General features: G+C 47.5%; 1 protein-coding gene across 3 annotated transcripts in view; it reads right to left on the bottom strand.

Moving 5' to 3' along the window:
* Window positions 1–20,801, bottom strand: part of OPCML (opioid binding protein/cell adhesion molecule like) — a 1,347,090-nt gene that overhangs the window by 1,200,473 nt on the left and 125,816 nt on the right. The window lies entirely within an intron of this gene.

Here is a 20,801-nt window from a genome sequence, read left to right as displayed (position 1 = left end):
CCCCATACCCAGAACCGGAAAGCAGACGCACTCTCCCAGAAACCGGAATACGCCCCTGCCTCAACTGAGACCGCGCCCGCTGCTCCAATCCTGCCGCCCTCAGTATTTGCAGCCACCTCCACTTCACCAGCACTCGTGGAGGACATTCGGGCTAGCCAGGCCAATGATCCCTGGGTCCAGCAACACCTCCAGGCTCTCCAAGATGACCCAACAGGGGAGTTCACGACTCGAGGCGGCCTCTTGCTACACCGCGAACGCCTCTATGTGCCGCCCGGGCCCTTGCGGGCAGAAGTGCTACGCCTGACCCACGACTCGTTACCCGCCGGGCACTTTGGACAGCATAAGACCACCCACTTGCTGACAAGGGAATTCTGGTGGCCACGAGTTCGCGCTGATGTTGCCCGCTATGTCAGCTCCTGTGACGTCTGCCGACGGGCCAAAGACATCCCAGCCAAACCCTCAGGGTTGCTGCAGCCCTTACCCACATCTTCAGGACCCTGGGATACCATCTCGATGGACTTCATCACGGAACTTCCACGCTCCAAGGGTCAGACTTGTATCTGGGTGGTCGTCGACCTATTTACCAAGATGGCCCACTTTGTTCCGTGCCCGAAACTCCCCACAGCTCAGGAGACGGCCCAGCTTTACCTGCAACACATCTTTCGTCTGCATGGACTCCCAGCCCATCTGATCTCCGATCGGGGCCCTCAGTTCTCCTCTCGGTTCTGGCAAGCCCTCCATTCCAGCCTGGGTACTCGAGTGCACCTGTCCTCAGCCTACCACCCACAGACAGATGGCCAGACAGAGCGCACCAATGCCACGCTAGAGCAATATCTCCGCTGTTACACCTGTTACCAGCAGGATGACTGGACCACTCTATTGCCCCTAGCGGAGTTTGCATACAACAACGCGGTCCATTCATCCACCCAAATGACCCCGTTTGCTGCAACCTACGGGTACCACCCTCGGTTCTTCCCAGCGATCCTACCACCCACGAATGTCCCCGCCGTCGATGCCTACCTGCAAGAACTCCGTGCCAGCCAAGACTTGCTCCGAGAGCAGCTACAGCAAGCCAAGGAGGCATATAAACGGGCTGCGGACCGAAAGAGGCAAGAAGGCCCTCCAGTGCAGCCGGGGGATCAGGTGTGGCTCTCAACTCGCTACCTGCGCCGGCCTGGTCGGTCTCACAAGCTGGATGCACGGTTCATTGGACCCTACCCCATCGTTGAACAAATAAACCCCGTCGCCTTCAGGCTCCAGTTGCCACCCCACCTCCGCATTCACCCCGTGTTTCATCGCTCCCTCCTTGTTCCGGCTGCACCCCCTGACCCAGCTCGGACTCCTTCCCCACCACCGCCACCACCAGTGTTGGTGGATGACGAGGAAGAATATGAGGTGCGCCAGATCCTGGACTCCCGGTACCATCGTGGAGGCCTCCAGTACCTGGTGGACTGGGAGGGATACGGCCCAGAAGACCGGTCTTGGGAGCCTGAGGACAATCTTCATGCCCCGGACTTGGTGCACCAGTTCCACAACGACCACCCCGACCTTCCAGGTCCCTCGACGGAGGGGGGCCCTGGGGGGGGGGATAGTGTCATGGGTGCTGGGGACCCTTCAGAGGAAGTTGAGTCTGATGAGGAAACTGTGCCCCTGCCACCTGCACCAGTGCCCCTGCCTCCTGCTGGAGAAGATCCCAGCCCCCCTGCCTCGCCCTCTCGGGTGGCTCGTGTGCGTGACCGCCTCCGGCAGGACCTCAGGGATCGGAGGAGGGCGGCACGCTCACAAGCAAGACGCTCCCTGAGCCCTGAGTTCTGAGAGGATTCTGGCCCTTCTAAGAGCAAGGATGCTTGAGTGGTAACAGGATCCTGGCTGCCTCCCTGAGCCAGCAATTAGCCCAAACGGGCAACAGCCAGCAGAGGGCTATATAGCTGTGGGCTTTGGGAGGAAGCTTTGTGGAAGCAACTAGTCATCTCCCTGACATTCTAGCATCCACTCCGGCTTGACTTTGGTTCCTGACTCCCTGACTTTGGCTTTGGACTTCTGGACTCCCTGACCTCGGCTTCTGGACCTCAGACCTGCGATACTTCTACAGTGATTCGGATTTGGCGCCTCGGACCCTCCTGCTTACTGGCTACAGACCTCGGACTGCCTCTGGGCTTTGCCTGACCCGGCCCCAGCCGTGACACTGGGTTGGGAAATACCTGAAGATCTTGAGGGCCCTTCTCTTCCCAGGCTCCACCCCCAAGATATGGATGGTACTGGGTTGATAAATACTAGGAGGTTTGGGGGATGGAGCGTGGGAGGGAGGGGATTGGGAGCTCACCCTCCAAAACAGCCATTTTCTCCAAGGTAACTGATCTTGGTCAACAGCAGGAGATCTCAGGGTGCCACCTGGAGTTTGGCAGTCCTAGCTCCATGTGATTTATTTCTGGAGCTAAAAATTAAAGCAACATTCCTGCACACCTATTTTGATTTCAGGCACATTACCATAATAAAACATGAAAAATGTTAACCATCCCAGTAGGTGGTAACAGGCTAGTGGTTTTCATCTGCAGAAGTCAAACAAGAATCTGATATGACCTTCTGGCTGGTGCCCAGAAGGTCTCTTTGCAACCTGATGTGAGAATGGCACCTCCACCACCAAAGGAAACCTAACCAGAGTGGGTCAAATGTCAAACATTTTAAGGCTCTGCAATGTGAAACATTTCTGCTGTGCTGACTTCTCGCTGCATGGATTTGTATTTTAATACCCAGCCCTTTGCAGATGGGTTCAGAAAGATTTCGGCGTTACCAAGATCAAAAGATCTTTAGCTCAGATGATCAGGAAGGAAGCTCCGGGAGGTTAGCAGGAGGATACTAACCTCAGAGTCCTCAGTTCTGTGTGCCCCACCTCTAAACAGCACACATTCTGAGGTCATTGAGTTCATCGTGTATTTATTTAAAACATTTATTAGCTACCTTTCTTCTAATTTACATAATTCAAGGTGGTTTACAATGTAAATGATAGAGATAGATAGATAGATAGATAGATAGATAGATAGATAGATAGATAGATGATAGATAGATAGATAGATAGATAGATAGATGGATGGATGGATGGATGGATGGATGGATGGATGGATGGATGGATGGATGGATGGATGGATGGATAGATAGATAGATAGATAGATAGATAGATAGATAGATAGATAGATAGATAGATGAAGAAGAAGAAGAAGAAGAAGAAGAAGAAGAAGAAGAAGAATGCAGTTTTATACCCCGCCCTTCTCTATGAATCAGAGACTCAGAGCAGCTTACAATCTCCTATATCTTCTCCCCCCACAACAGACACCCTGTGAGGTGGGTGGGACTGAGAAAGCTCTCACAGCAGCTGCCCTTTCTAGGACAACTCCTGCGATAGCTATGGCCAACCCAAGGCCATTCCAGCAGCTGCAAGAGGAGGAGTGGGGAATCAAACATGGTTCTCCCAGATAAGCGTCCACACACTTAACCACTGCACCAAACTGGCCCTCTAGAATACATTTTAAAAACCCAAATTAAAAATCACTGCTTAGGACTGCCAGTAGATGAATCAATTGTAGTCCTAAATAAAACCATCTTCCTGTCTCCGAAGTAGAGCTGCCAACATCCAGGTAGTGACTGGAGATCTCCTGCTAATGCAACTGAGCTCCAGATGACAGAGATCAGTTCCCCAGCATAAAATGTCCACTTTGGAAGGTGGATTCTATTGGAGCAGGATACAAATTGAATAAAATAAAATAAAAATATGCCCCATTGAAGTCCCTCCCCTTCCCAAACTCTGCCTTCTTCAGGCTCCACTCCCCAAATATCCGGGTATTTCCCAACCCAGAGCTGGCAACTGTCCTTGGCCACAGGCAGGAGATAGGGGTAGGGTGACCAGATCCAAGCTGGGAAACTCCTGGAGATTTGGGGATGCATTCTGGGGAGGACAGGGACCTCAGTGGGGTACAATGCCACAGAATCCATCCTCTAAAGCATCCATTTTTGCCAGGAGAACTGATCTCTGTAGTCTGGAGATTAATTCTGGGGGTACAGGCTGGCATTCCTATACCCACTAGGGGAAAAGCTGGGGTACAAACAAAGTAAGCAAATAAATGTCAGTATGTTACAGTTAAGAGTCTTTTGGCACCTCAAAGGCAGCACGAAAGGAGAGTTGCTCCAAGCACAGAGCAGGAGCAAAAAAAGGGAGAAACAAAAGGTGCAGTGGGAAAATAAATTAGTTTGAGCTCAAACACTGTTGCTGGGGGAAGTGTCCAGACTATAATATTTTACAGATCTCCTTGATGGAGCATATGAAAAATGCGTAGGGGTCTCAGAGTGAATGAAAATTATTTCTCCCAGTGAACCAATTGTCTCTTGTTCCTTTTGCATCTAAAAGGCAAACAATGGAATTTAATCTGTTTTTAGGTAATTCTATTTAAAAAAAAAAGGCTTTGGTTGAAGAAAACTATAGATCTTCTAAATTCACACATGCTCCAGAACTCATGAACATTGTAAATTATTGCTGTAATCGTTTTAGTGCAGTCTGACATTTTTGGGGGGCTCTCTCAGGCTGTAGGCAGTTGTAGTTTCTTTTGTTCTTTACATCTTTTGTTCTCTTCCTCTTTGGATTGGGGGTGCCACACTGAACACGGGGACCATGGCTTGTTTTTCTGTTGTTGGGAGGGAAGGTGGCATACCAGTGCTCCCTCTAAGCTATGGAGTCTTGTGAGCAAAAATTCTACTTCATGAGCTACTGGCATTAAAGTAAAAATGGCTCTGGGGCCATTTTTACCTGAGCTAAAACAGAAGGCTTAAAAAAAAACTGTGAACTAGCTCACGCTAACTCAGATTAGAGGGAACACTAGTGATATGGTATATAGCCTGATCTTGTCAGCTTTCAGAAGCTAAGCCGATCCAGTATTTTAGGGTTGTCAGGGCCAGGTTGGGAAATATCTGGAGATTTTGGGGTGGAGCCTGAGGAGAGTGGGGTTTGGGGGAGAGCAGAGACTTCAATGAAGTATAATGCCATAGAGTTCACCTTCAAAAGAGGCCATTTTCTCCAGGTGAACTGATCTCTGTCTCCTGGAGATCAGTTGTAGCCGAGAGAGCTCTCCAGCTGCCACCTGGAGGTCATCAACCCCATAGTACTTGGAAGGGAGACCACCGAGGAAGACTCTGCAAAGGAAGGCACTGACCAATCACCTCTGATTCTCATTTGCCTTGAAAGTGCCTTGCTGAGCTCTCCAGAAGTTAGTTGCAACTTGATAGCATTCAGGGATGGAATTCTAGCAGGAGCTCCTTTGCATATTAAGCCACACACCCTGATGTAGCCAATCATCCAAGAGCTTACAAGGCTCTTTTTTGTAAGCTCTTGGAGGATTGGCTAAATCAGGGGTGTGTGGCCTAATATGCAAAGGAGCTCCTGCTAAAATTCCACCCCTTATTGTGCTTATATACATTTAGATTGTTACATTGGTTTCATTGCAAGCCAGGCCAAGCAAGGCATAGGAATAGCCTAAATAAATAAATATCAGTCTATAACAACTTGTTGCCATGTTCAATATACCCCATATTTATTTTGTTCTCCTTGTCTCCATTTTATCTTGACATCAACCCTGTGTGATAGGTCAGGTTGAGAGTGAGTGACTAGCCTAGGATGACCAATGCACTGCCCTGCCTCCCAATGAAATGCCCATTGAGAGGACTGGATGTTACATCAGTACCAATTAAAAAAACAAGAGGAAAGCAAAGGGGGCCACAGGGCACAAGTTATAAGCATGGGTGATCTCAACATCTGATGTAATCAGAGTCCGTTATCAAATTAAGGTTCCTGCCCTTTTGGATTGCTCTTAAAATTGAATCCCGATGAATGGGGATTCCCAACAGCACAGAAAGCTGTCTTATATCGAGTCAAGCCCTTGCTCTGTCCAGGTTAACATTGCCTGCTCCGACTGGCAGCAGCTCTCCCGGGTATCATGTGGAAGTATTTCCACATTGCTTACTACTGATACTTTTAACTAGAGATGCTAGGGATTAAACCAGAGACCTTCTGCGTGTAAAGCAAACATTCTGCCATTGAGCATGGTTTGACAAATATGGCATCATATATATATATATATATATATATATATATATATATATATATATATATATATATATATATATATTCCACTATAATATACCATGTGCTCTTTACACTAGACTTCAGCTAAGGTATTCTTATCTACTAAAATAACGAAATTCTAAACAGAATTACACCCTTCTATAAACCCATTCACTGCAAAAGACTGACAGTGGTATAATTCTGTTTAGGATCACACTGCTGGACTCCTCTTCTGTTCTTGAGCTCTTTGGATATGGCAGGCCAGGGCTTTTTTTTGTAGCAGGAGCTCCTTTGCATATTAGGCCATGCCCCTCTGCTGTAGCCAGTCCTCCAAGAGCTTACAGGGTTCTTAGTACAGGGCCTACTATGAGCTCCAGGAAGACTAGCTACATCAGGGGGTGTGGCCTAATATGCAAAGGAGTTCCTGCTACAAAAAAAGCCCTCTGGCAGGCAATAAATCTAAATAAATAAAAGAGCTAAAACTGACTTTCTTCTTCTTTTTCTTTTCTTTTGGAAAAAGTCTGTGTGGCCTGTTCAGAGGCTCCTTGGAACCAGCAATTAAAACAAATAGCAGAGTTGTGGAGCACCTTAAAGACCAACACATTTATGGTAGAAAATGCTTTTGTGTGCTTGTGTTCCAATCACCTCTGAATCTCTGCATTTGTTATTATTTTTTATTTACTTATATCCTGCCTTTCCCCCTCACGGGGGCTCTCCATTTTATCTTCACAACAACCCTAAGTAGTAGGTTAGGCAGAGAGAGTATGACTGGCCCATGGTCACCCAGCCAGCTTCCATGGAAAAAGGGGGATTTGACCTGGGTCTCCCAGATCCTAGCCTGACACTTTAACAATTACACCATGCTGGCTCTCAGCTTGAGCACTCTATGAGAGGCAAGGTAGAAATGGCAAAAATAGTATTTCCTTTCTTCTTGCCATTTCATAGAAGCTCAACAACAGCTCCTTCATGCAAAATAAAAGCAAGATTTTTTAAAAAAAATCTTCAGAACAAATTATTTGCATGCTGAAACAGATCCCCCCCTTCCAGACAATGAGCTAACTTTGAAGTGCTTCCTTTTGTCTTTATTGTATTTGCTGCACTATTGCAATATGATGTCATTGCTCATTTACATTACACAACCAAAAGAGAGAAAACACGCACACAAAATTCCCCAAGAACTTGTCCCTTGCTCCATCTAAATCTAAACCTCTTCCTCCTCCCCTCCTCCTCCTCCTCTGTTTCTCCCTAGATCCCTCTACTTAGATCAGGGGTCCCCAACCCCCAGGCTGTGGACTGGTACCAGTCTGTGGCCTGTTAGCAACCAGGCCACGGAGCAAAGCAGAGGTGCTGCACCACCCCTTTTGCCCATCCAGGACCTGGGCAGATGAAAGGGCAGTGTGGCCTTGCTCCAAGGCAGAACAGCCCTGCCACCCCTGGACCCAGGCGAATGAAAGAGGAAGCTCAGCTTCACTCCAAAATACCACCTCTTTCATCCACCCAGGCCCCAGGCAGACAATAGGAGCAGCGTGATAGCAACCTTTGCCTACCCCTCATTTAAAGATCTCCATGGGGGGCTGGGCAGGGACGGGGCATGGGGGGGCAGAAACCCCACCATCATCACCCACCGGTCCATGGAAAAAAATGTCTTGCACGAAACCGGTCCCTGGTGCCAAAAAGGCTGGGAACCACATACTTAGATTAACCGGTGTGGAGCTGTAATTGTGATTAGAGTGTCAGGCTAGAATCAGGGGATGGGGTTCAAATACTCACTCTACAATGGGAGCTCACTGCGTGACCTTGGACCAGTCTCAACCTAGCTTGCCTTCCATGGGAGGAGAAAGGCAGGGTATAAAAGAAGCAAATAATAAAAAAAAAAACCCATTTCTGATGTTATAAAGCAGGCTGCATCCTCCAGATGTTCAGCAGACAACATTTTCAATTTGGGAAGACAATCCAATGGCAGACGTCCTCATAAATTGCACATATTTCAATTAATAACACAAGTGGGGACTTTGCAACCACAAAATGTAATGAGCACACAATGGACTCAGCAAACCACTGAGGAGTGGACTGTGTTTTTTTCCTTAACCCAACGTAAAAGGGAAATTGAAGGTTATGCCTGCCACTCAAATCAGTTGCCACACTTTCAGCACTTCAGTCACGGTATCCGCCTCTTTCCAGGTAGATATCAGTGCAAAATTACACTCCAATGGGACAAACTACATTACTTTTATGATGAAAATTATTTTTCAGACATTACACTCTTTAACAGTCCCCGGTGCTTTCAACATGCAGCCGGAAGAACGAGAAAATTTGTCCCCATGCTTGGAATTGCCCGACATTTACAGTGTCAGAGGGCCAGAACGGAAGACATGAGGCACTTTAACAATCTGTTCCGATTAGATTATTATCTGGCCATTGCTGGAGACGTTTCCCCTAGACCTGAAGGTTGACTGACTGAGTCCCGCTGTGATTCTCTTACATTCTTCCGGTGGTGCCGCCGTTCGATAGACAAACAATGGATTTATTTGTCACTGCCATTTAGTGACGAGCTCTGCCACTAAATAAACTTACAAATTAGACTTGAACTCAGAAGAGGAAACGTTGCTCATTATTTGATTTCTGCTCACAGCCAGGGCTTCCCCCGCGCACAGCTGGAGCTCTCCCCTGGCGACTCTCTTTCCCTGCCTCCCTGCCTCCCCTCTGATGACTCAGGGGTGTTTGCCAAGCGGCTAATTGCTATGCTCCATCACATCGCTGCTTGCAACTCTCCCCACACCCTCCGCCAAGGGCCTCCATCTTTCTTTATTTAACCCCAGAACAAATTAGCTCAGTGCTGTCATTAACCGAGAAGTCAGACCTTTTTTTTTTTTTTTTGAAAAAATAATAATAATAATAGTCTTTTTGACAAGTCCCAGCCATTCAAACACACCTTTAATTGGCATCACATGAAGGGATACAAAGAAGTTCTGTTTTATTTGCAAGCGAGCACAATCCTGCAGCTCTGTAAGTGAAGGTGCTCTGATCACAGAATGCAAAACGGAATGAAGGAATTCAAAAGCACTTCCATATTATGCATTGTCTCCCCCCCCCTCCGCCCCATGAAGACGCCATGCCTAGCGACTCTAGGATGGCAAATCTGACAGTTAAGCCGTCTACACAGCAATGCAAGGTGACACAAATTCAAGGGCTGCCTGTCACGCTCTCCTGTTGCTTTCCTTATGATCTGAAAACGGGACTAGGATCTTTCATGATCGGCAACAATTAGCTGTGGTTTTGTTCCATTTTCAGATGGGGAAGAACCCCCCCCCCCAATTTGCGGCTATGGATAAAGGGGTCAGCTATAAGAAGATAAGAGAAGCCATGTTGGATCAGGCCAATGGCCCATCCAGTCCAACACTCTGTGTCACATAAGAACATAAGAGAAGCCATGTTGGATCAGGCCAATGGCCCATCCAGTCCAACACTCTGAGTCACATAAGAACATAAGAGAAGCCCTGTTGGATCAGGCCAATGTCCCATCCAGTCCAACACTCTGTGTCACACAGTGGCAAAAAAAAAAAGGTGTCATCAGAAAAAGAAGACTGCAGATTTATACCCCGCCCTTCTCTCTGAATCAGAGACTCAGAGTGGCTTACAATCTCCTATATCTTCTCCTCTCACAACAAACACCCTGTGAGATGGGTGCGGCTGAGAGAGCTCTCACAGACGCTGTCCTTTCAAGGACAACTCCTACGACAGCTATGGCTATAGCTATGGCTAACCCTGAGCTGCCCTGAGTCTGCTTTGGTGGGGGAGGGTGGGATATAAATCCAATAAAATAAATAAATAAATACCCCAAGGTCATTCCAGCTGCTGTAAGTAGAGGAGTGGGGAATCAAACATGGTTCTCCCAGATAAGAGTCCACACACTTAACCACTACACCAATCAAGAGGTCTGCAAGTGCGGCCAGGTCACTAGAAGCCCTTCCACTGTTGACCCCCCACCCAAGCACCAAGAATATAGAGTATCATTGCCCCAGACAGAGAGTTCCATCTATACCCTGTGGCTAATAGCCACTGATGGACCTCTGCTCCATATGTTTATCCAATCACCTCTTGAAGCTGGCTATGCTTGCAGCTGCCACCATCTCCATGTGTTAATCACCCTTTGGGTGAAGAAGTACTTCCTTTTATCTATTCTAACCCGACTGTTCAGCAATTTCATTGAGTGTCCATGTTCTTGTATTGCGAGCAAGGAAGAAAACATGCAGACCGATTCCCCACTAGGCTTGTTTGGGCATCAGAGCTCTCCCCCCCCCCCCCTCAACCCGAAACTTCTGTCCGATTTTGCACAAGCTGCCCAGGGGCTGCAACTTGCCCTGCCTGTTTCCCATGGCAAGCCAGTTTGCTTGCTGCCAGAAAGAGGCGAGGCAAGTCACAGCCCTGGCCCAGCTTGTGCAAAATGTCATTGAGTGTCCATGTTCTTGTATTGTGAGCAAGGAAGAAAACATGCAGACCGATTCCCCACTAGGCTTGTTTGGGCATCAGAGCTCTCCCCCCCCCCCTCAACCCGAAACTTCTGTCCGATTTTGCACAAGCTGCCCAGGGGCTGCAACTTGCCCTGCCTGTTTCCCATGACAAGCCAGTTTGCTTGCTGCCAGAAAGAGGCGAGGCAAGTCACAGCCCTGGCCCAGCTTGTGCAAAATCGGACAGAAGCATTGAGGGGAGGGGGTAGAGCCCTGATGCCAGAACAAGCCCAGTGGGGAATCAGTCGCAGTCTTCCTGGAACACCCTAACACCACCAAATGCAAAGGATTTCCAAGTAGTTATTAGGATCTACCAGGCAAAAAACGAAATGCCTGGGGTCTTGTTGTGCGTAATATTTTCCAGGATGCCTGGACCATTAAACTGATTTCACAAAATGGGCAATAGTCAGGTCTTTTGAGCAACTATCTGGCACTGAGGGGAAGGGCACGCTAATGGGGAACAACAACAACAAAAGAAACAGTTAGCAGGTTGGTTAGCACTCTAAATTGGGTGGAATGCCATGCCGTTTTTGCTAGGCTGGAAATGAGCATGAAAGACAGCCACCATTTGGGAAATGTCCCAAACCTGCAGTGTTACCTTTTGGCAAGACTTTAAAAAAGCCACTGAAATAATAGAAGGCTTCACACATCCCTGCCTATGATGCCATAGCTGAGTTTCTCAGATGCAGCCAATTTGCACAGTGACCCCACTCCTTAGCATGGCAGACAAAAAAAAAAAACAGCACTGGCTTACACTTGTCCAATTTTTCCAACTGTCATTTGAGAAAGTTTCAAAATAGTTTCTAGATCAAATCAAGAGGGTTTTAGCTCAAATCAAGCCAGAACTCTCCCAAGGAGCTAAAATGACCAAAATGAGGCTATTGTACTTTGGTCACATTATGAGAAAAGAGACAACTGGAAAAGACAATAATGTTAGGCAGCAGGAGAAGAGGAAGCCACCTCATTCAAGGAAGCCATGAGGACCCTCAGTTGGAAGGAAGGAAGGAAGGAAGGAAGGAAGGAAGGAAGGAAGGAAGGAAGGAAGGAAGGAAGGAAGGAAGGAAGGAAGGAAGGAAGGAGGAAGGAAGGAAGGAAGGAAGGAAGGAAGGAAGGAAGGAAGGAAGGAAGGAAGGAAGGAAGGAAGGAAGGAAGGAAGGAAGGAAGGAAGGAAGGAAGGGAGGGAGGGAGGGAGGGAGGGAGAGGTGGAAAGAGAGGTGGAAAGAGAGGTGGAAAGGTGGAAGCTGGCTTGGCTTGGAGGAGTGATTTAAAGAGAGAAACACCTTCTTCAAGCCAGCCAATGGGGGCTTCGAGAGCCACACAATGTGTGTGAAAGAGCCCCTTGTGGCTCCTGAGCCACGGCTTGGCCACCCGTGTTACAGACCAATATGACTTTCACAGTATATCCTTTTGAGAGTCAAAGCTCCCTTGAAAGCTGATACCCTGAAAAACTTGTTGGTCTTTAAGGTGCTACTGGACACGAATCGAATCTTGCATTTTTGATGCAGTCCAGCGCAGCTACCTTCTGAGAATATCTTTAGGGAAGAGCTGTCCAAACCACCGCACCTCTCAGTGCTGAACTAGAGCAGGATGTTTTGCTCGTACTCTAAGCCTGTCCTTCTACTACTACCCGGAGCTATTTTTATTCATTCATTTATTTATATCCCACCCTCCCCACTGAAGGCAGGCTCAGGGAGGCTCACAGGTGTGGGTCAAAAATGACCAAACAAGATAAAAACATCAATAATACATAAAACATAAAAACAACGTTAAAATATCAGTTAAAACAATATGACAACAGATGCTAGTACAATAATTCATGATACAATTGAGTTTCGATGGTAGCAGTAAGACTGGATAGTCAACGTTAGATGTTCCAAGGGACCCCAAATTGCCATAGCGTGGTAGGAAGTCCAGAATGATGTTAAGTTCTGGTTTATGGGCCTAGTCCGTTGCTGTAAGTTGTCCTTATGGAAAAGCAAGGTGGAAGAGTGCTGTTATACAGGCCCTGCGGAACTGTGAGAGCTCTTGCAGGGTCCTAACATCCTCCGGCAACTCATTCCACCAGCTAGGTGCAGCCACGGAAAAGGCCCTGGCTCTAGTTGACTGAAACCTAACTTCCCCGATGCTGGGGAGTGTCAACAGGTTTTGAGACCCAGCCTGAAGTGCTCGCTGGGGCATGTGCAGGGAAAGGCGGTCCTTGAGGTATGCAGGACCCTGGCCCTATAGGGCTTTAAAGGTTAAAACCAGCACCTTGAAGCGGATCTGGTACATTATTGGTAGCCAGTGTTGCTGCAGGCAGGAGCCAGGAGGTTTAGAATGGATTCTGAGATTCAAGATGTAGCATGCGAGGCAGGCCACTGTTTCTCAGAACTTCGGGAAACGCTGCCATCGAAGATGGAGGAGAGTCAAGGCAAGCGTTCTCTCTGGCAGATGGCTCCCAGCAAGGGTGTGAATGGAGACAGATCTCTGCACGGTTATGTAAAGGTTGCTGCCGCCTACTCCTTGTCTGCTCCAGTCTCTCCCTTTGCTCCCACCCCCGGCTGCCTTGCCGATGCCTCAAAACCTCTCCAGAACCTCTGCAACTTCCTTTTGGTTTCTTAGATGCTGCCCTCTTTGCCCTTTCTCTGAAATTTTTAATCGAAATGTGGCTTGATCTGGGGGGGGGAGGGGAAAGTTGCATTTGTGGGGTCTTCATTGAAGCTGAAGAGTGTACAAGCACCCTTCACAAGCGGCAGCCAAAACCCTTCAGAAGCCAGGGAGACGTACAGAAAAGGAGCAAATATCTCCAAGATCTCATTGTGTAAGCATCAGGAAAAAAGCTCACACGGAGCCAAGCTTTTGACACATCCCTGGATGAGTTATTTCATGTCTCAAGCTGGCCAATGCAAGCCAAGCTGTCTGCTCGCTCAAACTCCGGGCCAGTTCATCCATGGATTCTCATCACTTATTGGCTGAAAAAGCATCACTTGATCAGCCATCAGAGGTGGCTCACAATAGACATAATCAATGTCTCATCACCTGATGAGTTTAGGAGTTGTTCTGCACACTACAAAGGGAGTAGCATTCAAAGCACTACTATCTCTGAAGATGGAGGAGGATCATATTGTTGTACCCTTCTCAGGGGTTATTTTTATAGCAGGAGCTCCTTTGCATATTACGCCGCACCCCCCTGATGTAGCCAGTCCTTCTGGAGCTTACAGTAGGCCCTGTACTAAGAGCCCTGTAAGCTCTTGGAGGATTGGCTACATCAGGGGTGTGTGGCTTAATATGCAAAGGAGTTCCTGCTACAAAAAAAAAAGCCCTGACCCTTCTCATTAGAAACAACCCGTGTGTCAGAAATCTGTATGGCAGACAGGGAAAGAGCGATATTGAAACATTTTCTCAATATGCTATCTTACTTTCAGTTGGTGCATCCAAAAGTTAAACCTTCAAAAATCTAATATTTCAGCCCTGAGCTGGATAGTTCAGACAAGCTTGATCATCAGATCTTGGAAGGGTTGAATCTGACAAATATTTGGATGGGAGATCTCCTTGAAATACCAGAGCCAGAGGCAAGGGCAAGCTTTATGCAGCCATCTCTGAATATCCTCCATCAGTCACCAAAGGTAGCCATGACTTCCAGGTGCACACACACTCGCACATGTGCACATGCACACACACACAAAAAAAAAACCCCACCCTGATCTTCCACACCTGTAGTACAAAGTGTGCAAGAATCCTGCCAGTTGATTCTACATCAAAATGCTTGTTAGATGGATTTCTGAGTCAATTGAAAAGTATGGCATTTGACTTGGCTGATGGGAAAGTCCTGTCTGAATTCCTCTGTGATGCCTGATTCATACGAGCAAAGGCCACACCAGACACAACTGTCAAAAGTCCTGTTTAAAGCAGAAATTATAGCTACGAGTGGGCAAAAGTCAGAAAAGGCTCCCTGTGCAAGCTGCCATTTTGTTTTTTCAACCTCAGATCCCTACCCGTGATGCTTTTTCTCCCATATATCACAGCAGCAGCTGCTTGCACTCACTATGTCCAGGATTTGGGCCACCAGGTCACCACAGTAATAGCACCTTATATCATTTCCAATTGGTATATCAACACTGCTCACACTGGCTGCAGAGCAGGGATGTCCAAACTGCGGATCGGGAGCCACATGTGGCCCTTTCACACATATTTTGTGGCTCTCAAAGCCCGCACCACCCCATGAGCTGGCTTGGAAAAGCCATTTAAAGTTAAAGTTGCTTTCTTTCCAACTCTCCCTCCTTCCTTCCTTCCTTCCTTCCTTCCTTCCTTCCTTCCTTCCTTCCTTCCTTCCTTCCTTCCTTCCTTCCTTCCCTCCTTCCCTCCTTCCTTCCTTCTTTGTCCCTCCCTCCCTCCCTACAGAACCCCGTGGCGCAGAGTGTTAAAGCTGCAGTACTGCAGTCCTAAACTCTGCTCACGACCTGAGTTCAATCCCTGGCGGAAGTGGGTTTTCAGGGAGCCAGCTCGAGGTTGACTCATCCTTCCATCCTTCTGAGGTCAGTAAAATGAGTACCCAGCTTGCTGGGGGGAAAGTGTAGATGATTGGGGGAGGCAATGGCAAACCACCCCGTAAAAAGTCTGCCGTGAAAATGTTGTGAAAGCAACGTCACCACAGAGTCAGAAACGACTGGTGCTTGCACAGGGGGACCTTTCCTTTTCCCTCCCTCCCTCCCTCCCTCCCTCCCTCCCTTCCTTCCTTCCTTCCTTCCTTCCTTCCTTCCTTCCTTCCTTCCTTCCTTCCTTCCTTCCTTCCTTCCTTCCTTCCTTCCTTCCTTCCTTCTTGAGGCTCTCAAACATCTGATGTTTATTCTATGTGGCTTTATTCAAGTTTGGCCTCCCCTGCTCAGAGGATATTTCTTGTTTGGGGCTGGACTAGCTTTGGTAAGAGGTGGCCCCCATGATGGGGTATGGCAGGCATAGTGACAAAGATTCTGGGGCTCCATCCTGCACTCTTAACCAAAGCCCCTGAGCCATTGACTGTCCCTGCTCCCAAAGCTACTTTTTCTACTTTAAAAGAGCCCAGCAGATGGATTCCCAATATTTCTTGTTCATATAGCGATGTCACAATAAACAAGTATTGAGCATAGGGTTACCAACTCCTGCTTGGGAAAGCTGGGGCTACAGCCTGGGTAGGGGACCTCAGCTGAGAGCAATATCTGCAATGTTGTTCATCCCACCTTCCAAAGCAGCCATTTTCTCCAGGGGAACCATTCCCTGTCCTCTGGAGATCAGCTGCAATTTCAGGAAATCTCCAGGCCCCACCTGGAAGTTGGCAACCCTAACTAGCATTTGCAACTTGGAGGCTCCTCCCTTCAGCTCCTTTTTATCCCAAAGATTTCTAAAAGAAAGCCACATGTTGGTCACTGAAGACATGCAAGTGCAAGAAATCAGATGGCGGATTAAGTGGAGGACGCTGGGCACATTTCAATTTCGGTCCTCTGAACAGGTGCCTCCAACAAGCGGGGAGGGAGGGGAGGACTCCTTGACTCATATCAGTTTTCTTACATTCACACCGTAGGTCTAAAAAATTCATGAATCATTCCCAGTTAATCCTATTGAGGCTGCAACGCAATAATAGGGAAACTGAATGTAATTACTCAAACTGGAAGGCGGCCAGGTCTTCAGAAAAAAAACGTATCTCTTTCTGGCTTAAGTTAGCTTCTGGACCTGTTCCTCGACGCGTTCCTTTGCAAGCCTTCCCAGTGTCAGCTGCCCACCTGAGCGGGAGGAGGACAAAGCCGAAGATGAGGGCTCCAGGAGCAAAGCAGAAAGAGCCAAGCTTTGGAGGGACGCAGAACTCCACAACAGGGTGAAACTTTTGATGACAACTCGGGTCAGGGAGAAAGGGGGCCAATATAAGCCTAGCAAGTCCTTCTTCTGAAACTTTTCCACGTTGATCCCGACTGCTCCGGGGAAGCTGGGGAAGGAGACAAGAGAAGCGGACTCGGCACTGAAGGCTGCCTGCTGTTTCTTGACCTACTTTCTCCCGTTTGGTTCAGTGCAGACTGGTTTTATAAAAGGCAATGCAGCCCTTTCCAGGAAGGAAAGACTTTCCTAGACAGCAAAAGAGGAAGGGAAAAGGAGCCTCATCAAGTTGATGGGCATGCCACAAAGGCAGACTTCCTCCAGGACTGACAGAGCCACAGCAGGTGGGAGCGGCTGAATCCCTGCAAAATAGTATTTGGATACATAAACTATCCCTTGCAATTTGTCTGTTTCTTGGGGCTTTGAATTCAAATGAGGTGGGGATGGGTGGGAGGGAGAGGGGGAGATGAAAGCAGAGACTGGTCCGAGTTATGACATTTAGATCTCAAGCTGTCAGCAATGCAAACTGTTGGGAAGTTTTCCAATCTCTTGACAAGAGTCCTGGTCATAGACACGGAGATCTCAGAGGGTCTGTGCAGAACAGAACATTCTGCTTTGATGATACATGCAGAACTGACTAATTTCAAAGAGAACGGCCAAGGCCTTGCTTGAAACGCTGACAGGGGTAAGCTGTCTCTGCTGGCTCACTCACTGGTGAAAGAAACATTCTCCACATGCTCAGATGCACTCATCCACATATGTCACTTATTTTGGAGCAGAAACAACTCCCATCAGTCAGAACAGATAGGGATGCCACCCACCAGGTGGGACCTGGGGATCCACTGGAATCACACCTCATTTCCAGACTACAGAGATCAGTTTCCACTGGGGAAAAGGGACACTTTGGAGGGTGGGCTGTTTGGCATGGGACCCCACTGAGGTCCCTGTCCTCCCCAGGCTCCACCCCCAAATCTCTGGCAACCCTAGCCCCCACCCCCCATTCCCCAGCAGCAGCTGGGGAGACCTTGCAATTCTAAACCAGAGGCTGATCAGCGGTTGCTTTAGAAAATGGAGATTCTGGGGCTGAGCCCTATTCTTTTATACCAGATCATTGGGTTCTCTGCCATTTCATAGTACCATGCAGGGCTTTTTTGGACGAAAAAGCCCAGCATGGACTTATTTGCATATTAGGCCACACCCCCTGACATCACCATTGTTTCACGCAGGGCTTTTTTGTGGAAAAGCCCATCAGAAACTCATTTGCATATTAGGCCACACCCCCTGATGCCAAACCAGTCCGAACTGTGTTCCTGTATATTCCTGCTTAAAAAAAAGCCCTGGTACCATGGCACTCTGCCTGGAAGAAGGAGGAGGAGGAGGAGGAGGAGAAGAAAAGCCCATCACCCACCCTCTGAGTTTGAGTGGCAGCAGTGTCTGGGACCTGCTCCAAGTCCAGAATGCAGACAATGCTTTCTTTTCTTTCTTTCTTTTTTTTTTGGGGGGGGGGGTGATTTCATAGAATCATAGAGTTGGAAGGGACCTCCAGGATCACCTAGTCCAACCCCCTGCACAATGCAGGCAATTCACAAATACCTCCCCACCCCACACACATATATCCCCAGTGACCCCTGCTGCATGCCCAGAAGATTGCAAAACCCTCCAGGATCTTTTGGCAATCTGGCCTGGAGAAAAACTGCCTCCTGACTCCAAAATGTCAATCAGCATTTCCTGGGTGTGTATGAAGGGTCCACAAGAACTAAGCAGTGATGCAACCCTTCTTGCCCTCCTTCTAGTGATCTGCCTAATTCACAGAATCAGCATTGTTGTCAGATGGCTATTTAGCCTCTGCTTAAAAACCTCCAAGGAAGGAGAGCCCACAACCTCCCAAGGAAGCCTGTTAAACTCTCAATATATATATTTAAAGATTTCAGATTCTCTGCAAACCTGGGGGTGTCCCAAGCTTGCAAGGAAATCTGGACAGTGTCATTGTGGCTCCAACCCATGTATCTGCAGATGGAGATATTACAGACTGATGATGATTATGATAGATTAGACAGACAGACTAATATCACTACATATAGCAGCTAAAGCATGTGTAGATAAGCAAATCCATCCAATGGAACTGGTCAAAAATACCATTAAGAATTCTGTAAGCCCTCGAAAACCCAAGTTTGCAGACAAAATCTAGTTTGGAGTGCCCCTTCCCAAGTTAATAGTATGCAAACTATTTTTTTCCTCAAGTTCGGGTGGCATGTTGCAGCTTTGGTTGGGTTGCTGGATGAAGGTGCAGAGGTAAGTGTGTAAACAGGGTTTTCTCTTCCCCCACAGGCCCTCTTCTAATCCTCTGTTAGACTATGAATGAATGAGCCAATCTTCATCCATTTCTACTGGCCAAAGCTGCATGGAGTTAGCTTTAATTGAGCCCAGAAAATAAACACGTAGATACACAAAGACAAGTCAACTTGTCTTGCCCTGGATTCCAAACCAGGGGGACCACTCCTAAAGCAGGTGATACCCTTTAGTCCATTGCACAATCATGTTTTCTACTAAAATACAGCCAAAGAGAGGATGGAGTCTCCAGGCTAGAGTTAGCTGACCCAGAGTCCCTGGACTCCATTGCCACACCTTCTGTCAAGCAGGACTTTGATAAGCAAAGCAAAATCACTGTCCTTTTGCTGTAGATCTTCTACAGCAGATCAGATCAAACTTCCCTGCCTATCCCATCAGCAATAAATAAATAAATAAATAAGAATCAGTATATGGAATAATAACCATCTCCTCCCCAGGACTCTGGTTCTATGTTCATTATGAATAAATCTAGTTCCTTTTTTCTGGTTGAGAAAACCTGTGTGATCTGATTTGGGAACATTTTAAACTAATCTTCCCTCATCCCACATAGATGCCCTCATTTTTTCCACTCAAGTTCCTGCAACAGTGTATGCTGATTCCTGCCTGACTCTTTGGGGTTGCTGCTATTATAGACTCAATTAGATCTTCCCTACCCTTCTCTGCAGCTCTTTACTTCAGCTCATGATAGCAGCTACGGGCTTTTGTATACGTTTTAAGGAGGATTTAAGCCCAACAGTAAAATCAGCAGTAGACACTCATTAATCCTGTTTACTAACAGTATAATCCTAAAGCCACTTTCCTGAGCGTAAGCCCTACTGAACAGACCTGAGTAGGAGTCTAAGGAGACCTGTTTAGGTTGCCGCTATAAGTGACCTGGAACACCAGGCTAAGGACTCCAAATTACCCCTGGGATGTCAAAACTCATGGATTAAGGCAGCTCCTAATATATCCTCCACATTATCCAGCTCCTATTGCCCAGTAACCGTAAATCATGCATTGACATTGCTTTTGGCCCTTGTGAAAGCTAGAGTGTCAGCCTCTCTAGGCTGCAGATCTCACTTCCCAGCAACATCATCCTCCACCACCAAGGGTCATGCTATAAATATATCATGAGGCGGAGAGGGAATCTTCCAATCTGCGTTTCATATTTATAAACCACCAACACAATTTGCATGACATTTGCATGGGCCTGGCAAGAGCCAGGCCATAGCTGGTGGACATACTGCAACATTTCTCCGATGCCATCTGTGCAGTTTCCTCACGTGATGCTCAAAGTGTTTCCTAGGCTGCTTTGGAGATGGCTGGCAGGCAAATCAGGAGTTTGAATCATGCTTGTTAAAGACTCAAACGGATCATAAATCTATTAGTTTGGGAAATCCTTTTTAAGTTGAGAAAGATAACATATCCGTTGGGCTGCTAACCTCCAGGTGATAGCTGGAGATCTCCAAGGATTGTAACTGCTCTTCAGGTGACAGAGGCTGGTTCTCCTGAAGAAAAAGGCCACTTTGGAAGGTGGACTCAGAGGCATTCTACCCCACTGAAGTCTCTCCACTCAACAAATCTGCCCTCCCCAGGTTCCATCCCCCCCCCATCTCCTCTCTCATTTTTATTTGAAGCAGGGCCTTTTTTGTAAGGAAAAGCCTAGTAGGAGCTAATTTGCATATCAGGCCATGCCCCATGACATCACCAGTGGTTTGCACAGGTGATGCAGTAGTAACTATTTTGCATATTAAACCACACTCACTGACATCACTGTTGTTCTGCACAGGGCTTCTTTTGTAGAAAAGGCCCAGCAGGAACTCATTTGCACATTAGCCCATACCCCCTGACTCCAAGCCAGTCAGAACTGTGTTCCTGCTAAAAAAAAAAAATAAAAAGCCCTGATTTGAAGCTATCTGGGACACGAGGTGACCAAGGAGAAGGCACTCCTATAATCAGGGTTTTTTTGTAGCAGGAACTCATTTGCATATTAGGCCACACATCCCTGATGTAGCCAATCCTTCAGGAGCTTAGAG

The sequence above is a fragment of the Heteronotia binoei genome, chromosome 12, assembly GCF_032191835.1.
Source record: "Heteronotia binoei isolate CCM8104 ecotype False Entrance Well chromosome 12, APGP_CSIRO_Hbin_v1, whole genome shotgun sequence".
In the NCBI taxonomy this organism is placed as follows: domain Eukaryota; kingdom Metazoa; phylum Chordata; class Lepidosauria; order Squamata; family Gekkonidae; genus Heteronotia; species Heteronotia binoei.
Note: the sequence above shows the minus strand (reverse complement) of the source record. Positions and strands in the feature narration are given on the sequence as shown.